The sequence below is a fragment of the Magallana gigas genome, chromosome 6, assembly GCF_963853765.1.
Source record: "Magallana gigas chromosome 6, xbMagGiga1.1, whole genome shotgun sequence".
In the NCBI taxonomy this organism is placed as follows: domain Eukaryota; kingdom Metazoa; phylum Mollusca; class Bivalvia; order Ostreida; family Ostreidae; genus Magallana; species Magallana gigas.
This window is the reverse complement of record NC_088858.1, coordinates 22,873,634-22,890,998: the sequence shown is the minus strand read 5'-3', so window position 1 is coordinate 22,890,998 and position 17,365 is coordinate 22,873,634. Positions and strand designations below refer to the sequence as shown.

The 17,365-nt window shown below is 34.1% G+C and overlaps 1 long non-coding RNA gene across 1 annotated transcript; it reads left to right on the top strand.

The window, feature by feature from the left end:
* The first annotated feature begins 10,088 nt into the window (after nt 1-10,088).
* LOC105341127 (uncharacterized) lies at nt 10,089-12,087 on the top strand. The gene is made up of 3 exons (XR_010714912.1): nt 10,089-10,223; nt 11,232-11,396; nt 11,494-12,087. It is a non-coding gene; the product is annotated as an uncharacterized lncRNA (long non-coding RNA).
* Nucleotides 12,088-17,365: the final 5,278 nt, after the last annotated feature.

Below are 17,365 nucleotides of genomic sequence, written 5' to 3'. Positions count from 1 at the left end.
CCAACCGTATCTGAACTCAAAATCATATTTATTTTTATTAAATCGATCGATTTTCTCTAGCTTCGTCTCGGTCATTTATTACATCTATTTCATCAGTGAACATAAAAAAACAAACACTGTAAATACATGTTTAAACAATTTACTTGTTCCCCGTTCCTATCTGAACTGCCAATTATATAATTACGACGATCGATTTGGCTTCTCTCACCTCAGGCGTATAAATATTGTGTACATTAGTTACCTGATATTCGGAAGCCATGTTTAAATCCCCGAATGTACATCACGTGACCGACCAAAATGGCCGCCTAATGCATGTCGAAAGTACAGTTTCGGATCAAAATACGATGGCCGCTGACCGCGTTAGACAGGTGACCGCTCTTAAGAGGGCAATCATATAGGATATAGGATATTTTATCGGGAGGAAATAAAATGACCGCATACGAAAGGTGACTGCTTAATAGGGGTGACCGCTTTGGCAGTTTTGACTGTAATTGAATTTTTTTGTTATTTCAAAAGATTCATGTTAAGTTAGGCGAAAAAGCATTCTGGTTGATAAATTATATGTAGAATGCTTCATATTAGACATTTTGGAACAATCAAACCCCATGCCTGACACACCAAAGCCACCTTGACCTGGAGTTCGCTATGATATGCCAACAGAAGAGGAAAAGGTCTGCTGCAGGAAGACTCCAGAAAACTGCACAACTCTCTTGCCTGTATGAACTAATTGTAACCTTAATTAAGGATATCTTTTAAAATAATACAAATTGATATACAAAATGATATTTTATTAAGATTTTTCCTAGGTGCAAGACTGAATAAAATTGATTTGTTTCTTATCAAACAGGATTTTCATGTGTTGTGCTTGGACAAAGCTGTTCTCGCCTTGGCCAGACTATACAGGGAAGATGTGTTAGCTCTCCCTGCTGATGAGAACTACAATAGGGCCAACAGGCATGCTGCCTACAGACAATTTATCTTATGGACCTATGGAAAGCTTGGAGCAGGGCAGAGGAAGGTCATTCCAAGTTGTGTGGTGTGGAAAATTAGGGAGAAATACCTAGAGCCTTCAGGACAATACGTCGGATTTCATCCTGGGAGACTTGCTTAATAAGAAACTTTTATCAAGTAAATATTTTATTCAATGAATTCTCAATATTCTTTTTCTTAGATTGCACATTTAATGAACATACAAATGAAAGAAAACGAAAGTTGTTTGATACACAGTAGCTTTTTGAGATGTTACAAATTGTCACACCTTTTCAATGAATTTGGTCAATATTTACTGCAATACAAGGCAAATGCATTTTTGGGAGTTGATTTTAATTAACTCTCCTATGCACTTACTCGGGCAACGCGAAAGTGAAACAGTGTTTGGACCTAAGCACAAATCAATACCGCTGACAACACTTAGTTCTTAAATATAATCGATAAATTCGATGCTATGTATTCTGAAGCATTGTTTCTCAAGAAAACTTATTTATTAATACAATAAAAGTAATAAGATTTTAAATTGTACAAACAGTTTAGATATTTTTTAAAGTCGTATGTATTCCTACGCTATAGATCAATGTAGTCTCGTTCAACCAGACGCTTGGCCGTCTCCGTTAATATCCGACAAAACTCTTGAGTCTCTCTTGCTTGTCGGAGATAAACGGAGACAGCCGAGCGTTTGGTTGAACAAGACAAGAGTTCAGTCTTGCCTGGATCCATACAATTTCTCAGAAATAATTCGATTACTAACACTATCTGTCATGCAAAATCACATATCGTTGACTTTGAATAAATGATAATCGATAAAATCTACTCCCGTCAGTTCTTTGATTCATAAAGCAAACAGAAATAGGTAAACCAAGCAAAACCTGAATTATGAGAAAAGAAGTGTAAATGATGTGCAATAATGCAAAACATAACTGACATTCAATAAAAAGCATCCGCTTTGAAACTATACATCATAAAACGAGACCCAGGGGCTACATGTACATTGCTCATATTGGCATTAACTGTAAGCATCGTTTGGTACAAGAATGGCTATATAATTACATGTACCGGTATATATCTAGTCGAACACAAACAATAGAATCTCAGTACACATTGTCAATTCAATTATTTCTACTGATTAAAAGCCATCATTAACATTTAGCTAACTTAGTCATTTTAGTTTATTTAAGTTTAATTATTTCATTTGTGCACCTAACAAAATGAAACATTAAACATGAAAAAATTACAACTACCAATTTCAATATAAAGGAAAATATACTGATTTGTTTATGATTTTGGGGCGTTTCACTCGTAATCAATAACAGCAGACAATTCTGTTACTTTAATATGCAGATTTTGATTCTCACCTTCATCTGGCTTTAAAATATGTGTGCTTTAAATATTTCTAACTATTTTTGAAGCATTTTTTATTATTATGACCATAAACGGCGGACAAATTTTAAACAGAAAAGCTCACTTCAGCCTGGCATAAGAAATTGAAAGTCTGTTTATTGAAATCTTGATTTTTTCTTGACCACAAGCTCGGTCGTTGGAGGTGGTGACTTTGGGGCGATAGTTCTGGAATGCGACGAGGGTCTCTTTCTGCAAGTTCAGCTGCCTGGTGCTATTCCCACCGACTCCAAGCGACTTTGGAGAATCTTCCTCATGATCTCTGAAACATGGCTGAAGGTCTTCTGAGTTTTTCTCTGGACTACAGTCGACCTACCAATCTTCTTGGAATAAGTCCTATGATATCTGAATAAAAATAAGACATGTAATTAAGGATTGATAAAAATTAGGTTTAACCTTTTAGCATTGTTGAACACGAGAGCAGTAATTCTTAAGAGAATAAAATGGCAAAAAAACCTTTCGACCAGTGCTCAATAGTAGACAATGTATGAGACATTGCTGTATATTATAATTCTTACAGTTAAATAGACCTGAGCGTATATGTGAAATCCCAAATATTTTACCTTGTTGTGCCATCCTTTTGAGTATCTGTTGAAAGATCCATACTCCATACAAATTGTAGTCAAGAGCTGCCAAGATGTTTCTTGCTCTGTATACTGGTGGTTAATACGATATCCTCTTGGATGCATACATGAGAATGTGGTTATTAAAATCTCTAAATTTGATGTACTCCTTAAGGTGTAATATCCCTCTGCTATTAATTTTGACATATATTTTTTAAAAAAAATTCATATTGATTTTCATCAAAGTCAATATCAATCGATTCATATGAAACAAATCGATTCATATGAAAAAAAAATGAAGTGATGAAGCGCTGCTAGATTTTTCAAAAATTGATAATGTGTCTAATCATGATATGAAGAAAACTAGACATAGTGATTAGAAAAAGCAAAATTTTACCGGTGCGTCTTTTAACCCCAATGATACCCAAATGAACCCCAAAGATACCACAATGATACTCAAATTCACCTAATGATACCCCTATGATACCAAAAGATATCCCAATGAACCCCAATGATACCCAAATACACCGAATGATACCCCTATGGTACCAAATGATATCCCAATGAACCCGAATGATACCCTAATGAACTTTGAAATATTAATACCCCAATGAAACTAAATGTGTGCATAGTTAAAAGATCTTCCGCGCAAGCGTGTGAATAAACACCGTACATGTATATAATTAATATCGACAAGGGGTTTTTTTTCTTTTTCTTTTTGTTCATTTTTGACCGAAAGTTTTCTTTATCTTTTTTTAAAAACTATTCTTTAAAATTAAAATGAAAAATCAAAACCATGGCTGAATATTTAGAGGAGATTACAAACAGTCAGATGCAGAACTTGAGGAGATCTTTGTATGGTTATGGAAATTTCAAGTTGACCACCCAATTTTCCAAATTTCGATTAAGTGAATCAACATTGGCAGTAAAATCTACAAGGGAAAAACAAGTTCTTTTTAATAAGTTTTTAAGAACCAGGAAAGTGAACATCTCTGAAGAATTAGAGTCTTCAAAATTTGATTCAAAATTTACAATACCAAAAACAAAGACATTAGCCAAGAAACCAAACCAAAGAAGCAGACCTCGTGCTTAGAGAACTAGGTCGTTTTTCAAATTAAAAAAGTCCAGAAGGAAATCTGCATGTTCAACAGATGAAGATTAATTTTCAAATGAGCATCACCTTGGCATACAAGACAAACTTAGCTGATATTTATTGTAAGACTTTTGGAAGTGACATATTGTACGAGATTAAAATAATTATGAATAGTTCTGTGGACTAATATCTTTGCATGCAATATATTATATGTCTATACCATCAGCAAATATATTGAACTTTTTGCATCACTAATGTGTATTGTGAAGTGTAATGCTTGACTTAGACTGATTAGCAGAAACCCTAGTGTACCCATGTCATTGTTGAATTTATGTCATTGTTGAATATGTGAAAATATCATGAGACTGCTATATAAAATTGCATAAATGATTATTATTGATGTTTTGTTATTATTCAGTCATATTCTAGTATAAAATGGAATCATTTGTATTCATGATGGCTCAATTTTGGTTGCTTTTCTGGATATATCCATTTACCTTGACAAATCAACAATCATAATGATTAAAGAAATTTGATCTATGAACCTAAAAAAAAACACTAGCAGTTCACCAAAATTGGTCCTCATGAAGTCAAGTGTTTAAAATGGAGTATAAATATCCTCCCATGATTTTGATACAAAATTAAACTGGTCTGTAAACAGAAGACTACTGTGGTTCAAAATCAGTGTCAATGCGGTAAAGGTTAAAAAAATATTTGGCAAAATGTGTGCAAGTACACACCATCATTTGAATATATCATCAAAAGTTCAATGTTCAGCTATCATAAAATCACCACGGGTGATTAATGACCTAACTGAATAAGCCACTTTTTATTGGCTAATGAATATTGATAACTTTTGTCGGGACAATATTGCAGTAACCATGTGTTATTAGATTAATCTACCGTGATTAAGGCATTCATAGGATTTTAATTTTCAATTCAATTAAATTGATCGTGATCATTCATTTGGGATGTTCATCAACACATACCAGAAAGCAAAGAATATGTTTTTGTGTGATTGAGGGTGTGTGTATGTTTATTTAAACAATAAAATGCTTTCTTTGGTGATTCATTTGGGATATAAAGGTAGCGACATTGCAGAAAAAAAATACATAACCCCGTTATCAGTTTCTTGTCAGTTTCAGCCGCTGATTTCGACCAAACATTCAGGGCGTGTAGATATATACGAGGGTTCGGAAATTATTGAGACAATTCAAATATTTCCCTTTTTAAATGACGAATTAGTGTGAAAATTGGTATAAAAATCGAAGAAACCCCAACAAATAATTACAGAAAGTAATATTAAAAGAATATCAAATGTTTCGTTTACGGCGGTAGATAAACAAGTCGGTGGTCGGGTTACCTGGCGCAGCCATGAACTCTGAGATTAAAAACTTGAACATCCCCTTTCTATGTGCCCGTACACTTACAGTTAATGTTATAATAAATCAAATCTATACTACTATATTAAAATAATAGACTCGAATTTTTAGTCTTTAATACCGAGAAATCGGAAGAATACTGTCTTTTGTTTTATATATTTTAAACATCTTTGGTACTTGAAGATTACCAATTTGTTTTTATTTTTTCTCAGTTAAGCTTCGCTAATTAATAATCAACGAAAATTCCTCAAAAAATCCCGGAAATCACCTGGATTTTTTGGATTTTACAATCTTGCACTTGCGCAATACATTCACACTAACGGGATCTTTAGTTTATATTTGTTTCCACAATATCACATCTGCCTGAATAAACTCAGAAATGATAATACAAATACGGGTAAATTTTCATTGGACTTTCGCTATATATTTTGTTCATATAAATTAATGATTTCTTATGAGAGAAAGTATAAAATAACAAATATACATTTCAACTAATCACTTACTTTCATCTTCGTGATGACAAAAAATATTTGATTACATGCAAAAATGTTACATTATATTTGTTAGGAGAGTGAAGATAGAATATGTTTTATCGTAAAAATGAATAATGTCCTACAGACCCAGTTTTACAAAGAATACACGATTACGTTGGTGAAAAGGTGTTGAGTTCTTCCATTCTATGGATTAGAATTTTTAGTTGAAAGGTATTTGCAGTCTCAAAAAGGTTTGTTGTGAGGTATTTGACTGTTATTTTCAAGGCAACATCATTCATTAACTTTCTCCAAAATCGTTCCAGAGCGATTCTGCAATTTTCTGCTACTTTACGGGTATAAGTAAGGGAGGGGCTTTTCCCGAGACACAGTTAGGTTATTCAAACTAAGGAAAGTGTAGTGAAATTAATAGCATTATTGTAGGCTTATAGCTTTGTTATGTAAATGTCAATAATAAGGTGTATCGATGTACCTATTTCTAAATGTTCGATATGCAATGTCAACCCGTGCACGCACGGGTCAAAGTCTAGTAATACATATGTATATGTTCATTTTTCAATTTTTGCGACTACCGTTTGACCAAGTTTCACTGATGTTTGAGTTGAAATACGAATATGGTACGGATATATTTACCAAGCAATAGAAATCTGACCACGACTTTACTTTGAATTTTGACGTCAAGGCGGCGCAGCGAATTTACTTTAAACGGGTTGAAATATCAGAAGAAGACCTTTTAAGGCCACGCAATTGCTTAAACAAAAACTATACGACGACAAGGGATAAAGAGCTTCTGTTCGTCATATTTTTTTTACTGATGGTTTTACTAGAATTAAAACAAAGGGACTAAATATCAAGCATTATTTACACGATAACTTTTGTCAACAGTTCTAAAATAATTGCAAGTACAAAATGACTGAAGGAGACATTTACAGTAATTTGACTTTCTTGTAAAAATAACCCGCAATGTTTTCCACAAAAAATCAAGAATGAGAGAAAATGTAAATGATGACACCTTGAAATGAAAACAAAAGATGAGAAATAAAGAACAAGTCTTATTTCTGTTCGTTTGTAAGGTGTTTTTAAAACAGAGGAGCAATGAGAAGCGTTAAAATGACGTTGCGAAAAATTTGCAGAACTTGCGCCGGGTCACTGGTCCAAGGCACGTTGAACAGCTAACTAGGGATGATCTAATCATGCCGTAGACAGAAAACTTTTCACATCAATAAACTCTATCCTTATTTAGATTTTTGTGAAATTTCAAGGGTTAATCTTTGTTCCTAAACGAATAAGAGAAAATGTCTCAATAATTACTGAGAAACCCTCGTATATGGATCCGCATGTATATAAAGCACTAAAAATGGCTAGCGACACGAAAAATTGAAATTGTGAAAATTCGCGTTGTTAACCATTTTCAGTGCTCTATATATTCAATTTACTGGCTTAGTATCTATACATTAGATCCAACACGTTAAAGGTGCCTTGTGTTATTAATATTGGGGATATGTTTTGCATAATTTAATACATGTATACAATGTACTTTGATAATGTTTGGGGTTTTTTTTTTAATGAAACTAGAGGTACTGCGAGCAAGCTCACAAATGAAAATATCAAAACTGAAGTCTTTCTCTAATGGAAAAGAATCGATATGTCTCTTTTTCTTAAAGTTATGTTGAACTTGCACAAATGACCAAGGCTCCCATCAGGACATAATTACAGGTCATAAACAATCTTTGAGTCAAATTTTAGCTTAAAATTTTTAAATCATTTCCCATTACAAGATATGGCCCAATCGGTGAAAAAAACGGCACGTGGTTGAAATTTCATTTGTGTAACATGTTGTTACATAAAATTCATTAAGTGTATCAATTATGAACATACTTAGTATCATTTGCGTATTTCAAAGTTCATTGGGATATCATTGGGGTTTATTGGGGTAAAAAGACGCACCCAATTTTACCATCGCAGGATAAAATTAAAAATCCAAAATGTATAAGAAAATAATATATAGTTATATACATTTTCATTTCATATAACAAAACATATTGAAGCGCTGCATTTTAGTTCAGAATAGCATATTGTTGTATAGGTTTGCAACAAAAATTGCTTTAATCAGCAAGAGTTATCTTTCTTTATCATAGACTTTTGAAGGTTTTACATACCTGTTTTAATACACTGCATGATAAATTGCCACAGTTTCTAAATTTTCAGAAAAAGGTTTTCTGTTTTCAAATTTGGATAAGATAATAGTAAATGGATCCATATATTTTAGAAATCCTAAAAATGTAAACCAGAGCGTAAATTTTGTTATAACACAACAAGAGGATGAAGCGAATAATCTTCCAGTAATTGGTATACTATCAATGTAGGGATTTATTGTCTTCAATCAAATGAGATATTGGTGGGTTTTTTTTATTTTGTTTTCCCATATCTGCTCCCTCAGAATAGAAAAGCCTTATTTAATTTTAAACATTTGAAATATTATAAGTTTTAAACGATTATAAGTATAGAATTTGTAATTGTCCTAGTCACATTTTTCCCAATTATAATTCATTCAGCTCTGTGAACGAGCTATAAATAGGGAAATAAAAACATTCCATCCAAATATTCTCTGGCCTAAAACATCAAACATAAAGTGTACATGTACTGAACAAGTACATAAAATTTTGTTATATTTAAAAAAAGAATTAATCCATCGGGATTGGGAGGGGGAGGAATAGTCATGTAGATACATGTATTGCCTCATAAATACTTTATCATTATGATACATTTCTTGTAATATTTTAAAAAGTTTTCTTTACTTTTTTGCCCCCTGCTTCAAAAAAGCTCTGGGGTTCGATTCGTTCCTGTCATTTTTTTCTTCTATATTTGAATTTAAATAAGTGTATCGCCTTCCAACATAAATTGGGACCTAGCACCACCTCCCTTGTTGTTACATGCCTTAATAATTGTGAGTTAACAGAAACAAAGTGATATTATTTTCTACAGAAGTTATCTCTCTTATCAGAGGGACATTCCACCTTAAAATAAAAAAGAAGTTAAGTCAGTAAACTGTAAATACAATAATAATTACATGCAGAATAAGGCATTCTGATAATTCATGCCTGAAATTGAGATAGTAGTGGATATTATTCAGGAAGCGCTTGTCAAGTACGATTTTGGTCAGGGCTAGATGTGCTGGGCTTCCTTTCTCTATCCATTCTTTGTCCCTGTTTTCTTAATTCACCATGGGAGCACGATCCTGGTGACAGATTGACATGACAATGCCCATTCATGTTCGTTCTGAACATGATGAAGCACTCCTGCCCATAGATCCTAAAATTAAGAGAGAGAAAATGATTTCTACTACCATTAAGTGGTGCATGTAAAGCATCTTTTGAGCTCTCCCACATGACCAATTTTGAATAGGAAGAAAATTATCTTTTCTGAGTACATTATGCATGGCTTTAATACTAACAAAAAATTTACTTTGATATTTTAAAGAAGTAAACATGTACATTAAACATGTTGATTTAAACTTACGCATTCAAAGCTCACAGTTTTCTGAATGTGCTGAAGGTTTCACATGACACATATTACAACTAAATACTGTATACAGGATAATTTTTTACCTATACAGGATAATTTTTTACCTATGAGATTTTCGCTCTTCTACACTTTAAAATCGTTTCGCCCCGTTTGCCAAAACAAAGCTGTGTTTAAGGAGAGATCATTTGAGACATCAGTTTTAAATTTGTTCGTTGACAAAAAGAGCAACAGGGGCAAAAATATAACAGGGCAAATATTTCACTGTTTACAGTATTCTAATTAATGAATTTAATTGATGAGCTACCCATGGGTAGGAAATACATGTTATACAAGACTTCAGTCTGTGATGGGAGATTTGTAGTAATTATATCAGTTTAATTTTCATTAAAGTAAACAAATTATATAGTTACCAAAAATTCTTCATGGGTGTTGGCCATTTTACTGCAGTGCCAACAGTGCTTAACTATATCTTGGCTCCAATTCAGCAGCTCCCTGCAGCTCTTTTCTTGACCAGCCTATAATGGCAAGTTTATAATGCTATATCTATGTTTGTATATATTGTATTAACTTATAGTTTTTACATCAAATGAGTTATAAAATATGGTTGTTAATAAAATTGTATTAACTTATATTTTTTAGATCAATAAACGCTGAACCAGAGTTGCCGGACGACATCATACCTGACGACGGTATCATCCACTACACGATTCTGGAAAAGGGAAGCAAAAGAGGAGGACGCTTGCTGATCGCCAGCAATGGATATACTTTTGGAGTAAAGGTATGATATAAAACAAAATCAAAACTCAACAAGAATAGACTTCCTTGGTCCCCCGCCGGTCAAGCAGTATACTAGTATCGACCAAGGCTGATTTAGGAACTTGACCAAGGTATTAGTGGTATAAACATTTGGTATAAATTTCATGTAAATCCGTCAAAATTTGTAGGCATGAGAGCGCTTACAATGTGAATTTTGGGATAAAACGGAGTCATTATTGTGGTCAAAGTCCCATAACTCCAACAAAAAGTATCGACCAATGCTGATTTTCGAACTTGACCGAAGTATTAGTGGTATAAACATTTGGTATATTTTTAATGAAAATCCGTCAAAATTTGTAGGCATGAGAACGCTTACAAGGTTAAATTTGGGATAAAACGGAGTCATTATTGTGGTCAAAGTCCCATAACTCCAACAAAAAGTATCGACCAATGCTGATTTTCGAACTTGACGGAAGTATTAGTGGTATAAACATTTGGTATAAATTTAATGAAAATCCGTCAAAATTTGTAGGCATGAGAGCGCTTACAAGGTCAATTTTTTGATAAAACAGAGTCATTAATGTGGTCAAAATCCCATAACTCCAGCAAAAAGTATCGAACTGTGCAAGGAGTTACGATGCTGTAAACCAAGTGGCAAGTGAATGTCATTTAAAATTCCCTCATAGAATTACGAGCGTATCTATGAGGAAATACACTGCAAGTTTGACAGGTGAGAACTTGACCAAGGTAATAGTGGTATAAACATTTGGTATAAATTTGATTAAATTAATTTAATGAAATTCAGTCCAAATTTGTAGGCATGAGTGCGCTTACAAAAAAGTGTGACGGACGGACGCACGGACGGACGCCCGGCATTTCTATGTCCCCGCTCCGTGTTGCGGCGGGGGACAATAACTTATTCATGAATTCACTATAAAATCTAGATTTAAAGCTTCAATAATGTACGATATTTTTTTCCCTATAAATTATATATATAATAGCATTCTATAATAATTCTTATTTGTTTCAGAATGCTAAAAAGTCATCTACTCTATGGACCTGCAGCGCTCGATCGGCAAAACTGCGCTGCCACGCAACAGTAAGCCAGAAAGGGGATCACTTCAGACCAGGTGTCCAGCCTCACTGCCATCCAGCTAACGCCCGACTGCCCATCTACAAAGAGGTTGCTGCAGTGGTGAGTTTTTAATGATATGAAATGTTTATTATACATGTACGTAATTTTTATTGTACCCCTGTCTTCATTATGCTTATTTGTCCGTTATTCTTCACAGGTGAAAGAACGGGTCAGCGCCCAGCCTCATTCGAGAGCCGGTGATGTTGTCGCTGATGTGATAACAAGTGTCATCCCAGAGGAGCAGTGGTTTTTGGCCCCAAAGCAGAGTCTACCGCCAACAAGTTCAGATCACCCTACCGTTACGATCAAAGGGTGCATCTTTCACTGGACACAGGCAGTTTGGAGGCATGTTCAGTCTTTAGGCTTGGCCAGAGGGTACAAGGAACAACAGGAAGTCCACAACTACATTCGTTAGCTACTCTCCTTGCCTTTCCTGCCAGCACAACACATTCCGGAGACATTCCACCATTTGAGAGGAAGAGCCAACACACCACAACGTCGAGACCTGGTGGGCTATATTGACTGACAGTGGTTTCGCCATCGAGTATATTGACTGAGCGTGGTTTCGCCATCGAGTATTCAGAGTCCAGGACTGGTCAGTGTTTCGGCGGACAGTGCGCACCAACAACGACGTTGAAGGTATGTTAACAAGTCAATTATGTTTTCCAATGATAGAAATAAAGTGATGTAATTTTGATGTAAATTAAGAATCATATAATACAATTTTGAAATAAAATAAATATTAATAAATACTGAAAAAAAAAATAATGCAATTTACTAATGCACCATTATTAATAATCCCTTTTATCCAGGCTTGCACAACCGACTGAACACATTGGCCAGGCACGGGGGTGTCCCATTCTACAAGTTAGTGCTACAACTGCGACAGGAAGCTAAAGTGGTTGATGTTGCTGTGCGATCTGCGGACTTAGAGAGGGAGACTAACCGGATATAAACTGCCCAAGAGAAGAGGATCCAGAAAGCCTGGGATGAGTACATGGAAGGAGCTTGGACCACCAGTCACTTTCTGCGAGCGATATCATCGTGTTACAGCCCGACCGAGTGATCGAACTGTTCTAATATGATGTGATGACTATGTGATGACTGACTGACTCTCGAAATGTGTTGAACAGTGACTAACAGTATTTAATTATGTGTGTCATGTGTTTCATGTAGTAATTATAATTGTTTTTGTGTGCTAGTTATATGTGTATTCTGTAGTGCTTGTTGTATTTATTATTTATGTATTTATTTTATGTTTATCTTGTAGTGCTTGATATATTAGATGTGTGTAGTGCATGTTTGATATTCATTCATGATTGTAAAGCAAACTATTGAATAAATTATAAATGCATTTTTATATATATATCTAGCAATATTATACTAGATGAAAATCATTTGTACAGGCATGATGAAGGAATAAGAGATAATTTTTAAAACTTCATTGCAAGCACATTATTGTTTACAAATTATAGTTATAAATATAATTAAATTATTAAATATATATAAATATATTTGCTAATTTAATCTAATCATATACCCCTAATTAATAATAAGATCGTAAGATTTGAATTAATAATAAGATCGTAAGATTTGAATTCTTGTTCAGTATCGTTTTTGGGATTTTATACTGATTTTGTTCCTGAAATGTAAATCCATCATCCATTTTAATGCATTCGGTGTATATTTCCTTATATATTTGCATTGGAAATCATCAGTTATGTTTTTTTTAAGAAGATATTTTTATAATTGCAGCAGTTATAGTCTCCTGAACGAAGCAAGGTCATCATTGGGTAAAGGGATGATCATCCCAGATAGGTCAAACTTCACATAAAAAAGATCTACTAGTAATACTTGATCCTTCAATTTCTGGTTCTTTATGAAGTTTCCTCAAAGGTCATTTACTATATATCAGGTGAACCTATAGGTGGCATAAAAGTATTTTCTCAACAATGTAAATTCAGTTATGAGAATAAAGTTCATTGTTGTCACTGAAGGTTCACGTCATAACATGGCTGAGGCAAAATAATTCCCGAATTTTCCTTTGAATTTGGAGCGTTTCCGCACGCGACAGGAGCTGATTTTTTTATGAGATAAAAAACAATGTGTAAGAGGTCTAACAATCCCAGTTTTGTAATAATGCGAGGTCATTTGAATATTTGATGCATGTTGTTTCCGGAGGGGGGTGAAAAGGCCCTGGCTTGATTTTAAAGCACATGTGTAACTTCGAGGTAAACAAAGTCTCGCGCCTTGCTGGATTTACGTGTGTATTTTGCTTGAAAATTGTAAGTTTGGTAAGAGTATATAGTAAAATTTAATACTGTAGTGCAACCTGCACATGACATCTTTGGTCCTACAACTCACCAAGCTGTGCAGATCATGCTCACATGCGGCATTTAATTTGTCTGCAGAGCCTGGTGGGTTGGAGAAATCCAAGATCCAAAACTATAAGCATTCAGCGCTATAGTATACCCATAAGAATTAAACCAATCATTTGTTACATTATGTATACAAATTTTGGATATCCAAAAGAAAAACATTTCAGAACAAAATGACATGTCCCTTTTTTCTTAATGTGGTTTGGAGACGTCTTCTTGGCAGATTCTCTCAATTGAGACGAATCCTTTTAGCTCTTAAGTACTTTCTCTTTGTCATCTATGAGTGCAATATAAAACAAATTTTCTTTAAAGGGGGACATTTATATTACTATATAAAATTATGGACACACTGTTTTAATTTATGCTTTAAAAATGATAAATTGAGAGATAAATGTAAATGATGTGGATGTCATATACACTTTACCTTATTATAAAGATGTAATTCATGCCTACAATTATGACTTTAATACGGTATTTTATTAATATCGGGGTTTGTTAATTTAATCCATTAACAGCTAGCAAACAAAGTCCTAAAAAGTTGAACCGGAATCAAAGAGCTTTGTAATAGCCAAGGTCTGCCCTTCTGCTTCACATAAAATTTTAACAGCAAATGGAACGGATCCACATTTTACTGTTCTTTTATTAGTCTAAAGGTTTTTTCCAAGACCTTGCTTTTCATCAATATATTAAGAATAAAAAGAATGGCTATACAATACATGTAAAATATACTGGTTATATTGAAGAAATAGTGTCATTTGATAGTTCAGATCGGAAACTTGTCTGTATTTTTTTCAAATGAGAAAACACCCTTTCACATTCTGCATTTGAGTTGGGAATAGTCATTTTCTATAACATTGGCCATCACTGTTATAATAGAACAAAGTTTGGGAAATCTAAGTTGATCGTTTGCCAACTTCATCCTTGACATGTCCAGCCGAAATCTGTTGATGTTTCGGTCTTCAAATGATGGTCATCATCAGAGGAAACAGACAAATCCTGACACTCTCACCTAAGGCATCCACATCCTCATCATCCAGAATCTTGAATCTCTTGGCCAAATTCAAAGCTGAATAAGATGTGCAGAACCCTGAGTTCATATTTAGGAATTAATAATAGAAAATTTAAAAAGTTTATTCTCTGTTTACAAAATCAATAAAATCATAAAACTGTAAACCTGTTTCAGATGTAACATTTCCTCATTTTCTTGGATCAATTATCCAAAGGTCTTGTATTATGGTATCTTTGAATGGAAATTCTTCATCATTTTTGGGAGTTGATTTTAATCAACTCTCCTATGCAGTTACTCTGGCAAACTGAAAGTGAAACAGTCTTTGGACCTAAGCACAAATCAACACCGCTGACAAGACTTAGTTCTTGAAAATAATAAAAAAAAATTCAAAGTAATGTATGCTGAAGCATTGTTTTTCAAGGAAACTTATCAATAAACACTTTGAAAATAGTCAGATTTTATCTAATACGAACAACGAAGATATTTTTATAGTCTCATGTATTCCTACGCCAGAGTTTAATATGGCGTTCAACCAAACTCTCGGCTGTTTCCGTAAATCTCCGACAAGCGGAAAGGCTCTCTTGCTTGTCGAGATTAACGGAGACAGCAGAGCGTCTGGTTGAACGAGACTAGAGTTCGATATCAATAGAGCTTGGATCCATAAATTTTTTAGAATTGCTTCGATTACTTATATATAGTTTGAAATCTATCTTTTTAAAAATATTAAACAACATGATTCATATGGGATTTCTCGAAATTCTTGTCGGAAAAGTCTAAAATTCATATAATAAAAAAGTGCGTAATTCAAATAGGCCTACAGACTAGAAACTAATTGCCATGCAAGATAAGTTGATTTTAAAATAAATGATAATCGATGAAATCAATTCCCGTCAGTACTTCAGTACTTTGATTAAGACTACAGCTTGGTAGAACTTTCTAACATACCTGTTAAAAGTTACAGTGTTATAATTAAACAAATGTCGTTTTGGAATTTTGAGATTTTCATTGGCAATCATTACATTTTAAAGATGGGATATGCATATAAATACAAAAATGCTTACAAGAAAAATCTTGATGGAGTAGCAATAGGAATGTTTTCCCCTTCTTAGCTAAATAGGATCTGGAAGACATTCCAACTGCTATGAGATCCGGGAGCTGGGCCTCATCAGAACAAAATGGCAATTTTGTCAGATCTCCATTGTTCTCCTTAATGAAAGAGACTTTGATGAATTTGGCCAAGAAATTCCTAAGAAGCCTTTCCATTTCACTTTTTAAACATCCCATGAGACAACGATCAGACTGAAATTATAAAATTGTAATTAAATAAAATTTCAAAGATCATTATTTTCTGTCTGTTCCATATCTGAAAAATTAATTATTAGGAGGATTTACCTGAAACAAAGTGTTGAACTCATTGAGTGGAGTGAGGATAAAGTCAAGGAAGAGGATATAAAGTCTGACCTCAGGATTGCTTAGAAGCTCTGCTACTTTCTTTACACGTCCTCCAGCTCGCTCTACATGCTTGTGACTTGCAAAATACGACTGCAGGGCTGGCCATTGCTGAAGAGTTCTTTTAACACATTTCTCAAGGCTAAGCCATCTGGTTGTGCAATGTTACTAGATCTTCAAAGAATCAACCACTGTAAAGGCTGCAAACTATTTAAATTCTTCGACTCTTTTATCGCTTAAATGAGAGGAAAAATATTTTATAACTATAAAGAGAGGAAATAGTTTGAGAAAATAGTTTGATGAACTGACTTTGTTATAATTTATTATCTGTACCAAATGCTTCCTTTTGTTGAAATGAAAATAAATACCAATGAGCATGTCATCAACAGAAATTGGAAGCTGCTTTACAGCACTACCGCAGCATAAATTTAGCAAGTGGCAAATGCAGCCTACATCAAATACATCAGGCTGGACAGCTTTGATTCTGGACAAGACAGAATTATTAGTCCCTTTCATCACATTGCAGTTGTCACTGGTAAAGGCAACTACATTTGTCCAAGAAATGTCAAATTTCCTGCAATGTAGAGTATACTTAATTGAATGCTACAGGAAAAAAATAGAAAAAATTTAAACCATGAACATCAATCATGAACATCAATTATTTTTTTTAAGTCATTACTTAAAAGTTCCATCCAGAACTTCACAGATGGCCTCCCCTGTTCCAACGTTGCATACTGGCATGTCAAGAAAACGAGTAATAGCCCAATGTTGCATATCAAAATATCTAACTAGCACAACAAGACACTTGTCACATCCATAATCTGTGGACTCGTCTATTAAGAGAGAACATTTATAGTTCCTACATTGATCAACAACTTGATCTCTGTATGTTCCCGACTCAAGTCACGCGATATCTAAAGAACTAGCGAGATTTTATAGCTAGAATGGCTACCAAAATGGCTACCCAAAGGAGGCAAAATTGAATTTTTGAAAAATCGGTAGATTTTCAATTAAATGAAGTAGGCGGGAAATGGGGTCCAAAAGCGCCCTGCGGTAGACTTCCGCGAAAATCAGGTATGATATAGCTAGGTCAAATGTAATGTCACCCTCCCTTCCAGGTGGTCATTTCATGCTAGCAGGCCCCTCTCATTAGTCTTTTGGATTACTGTGAAAGGCAAGTGCACAGTAGTAAA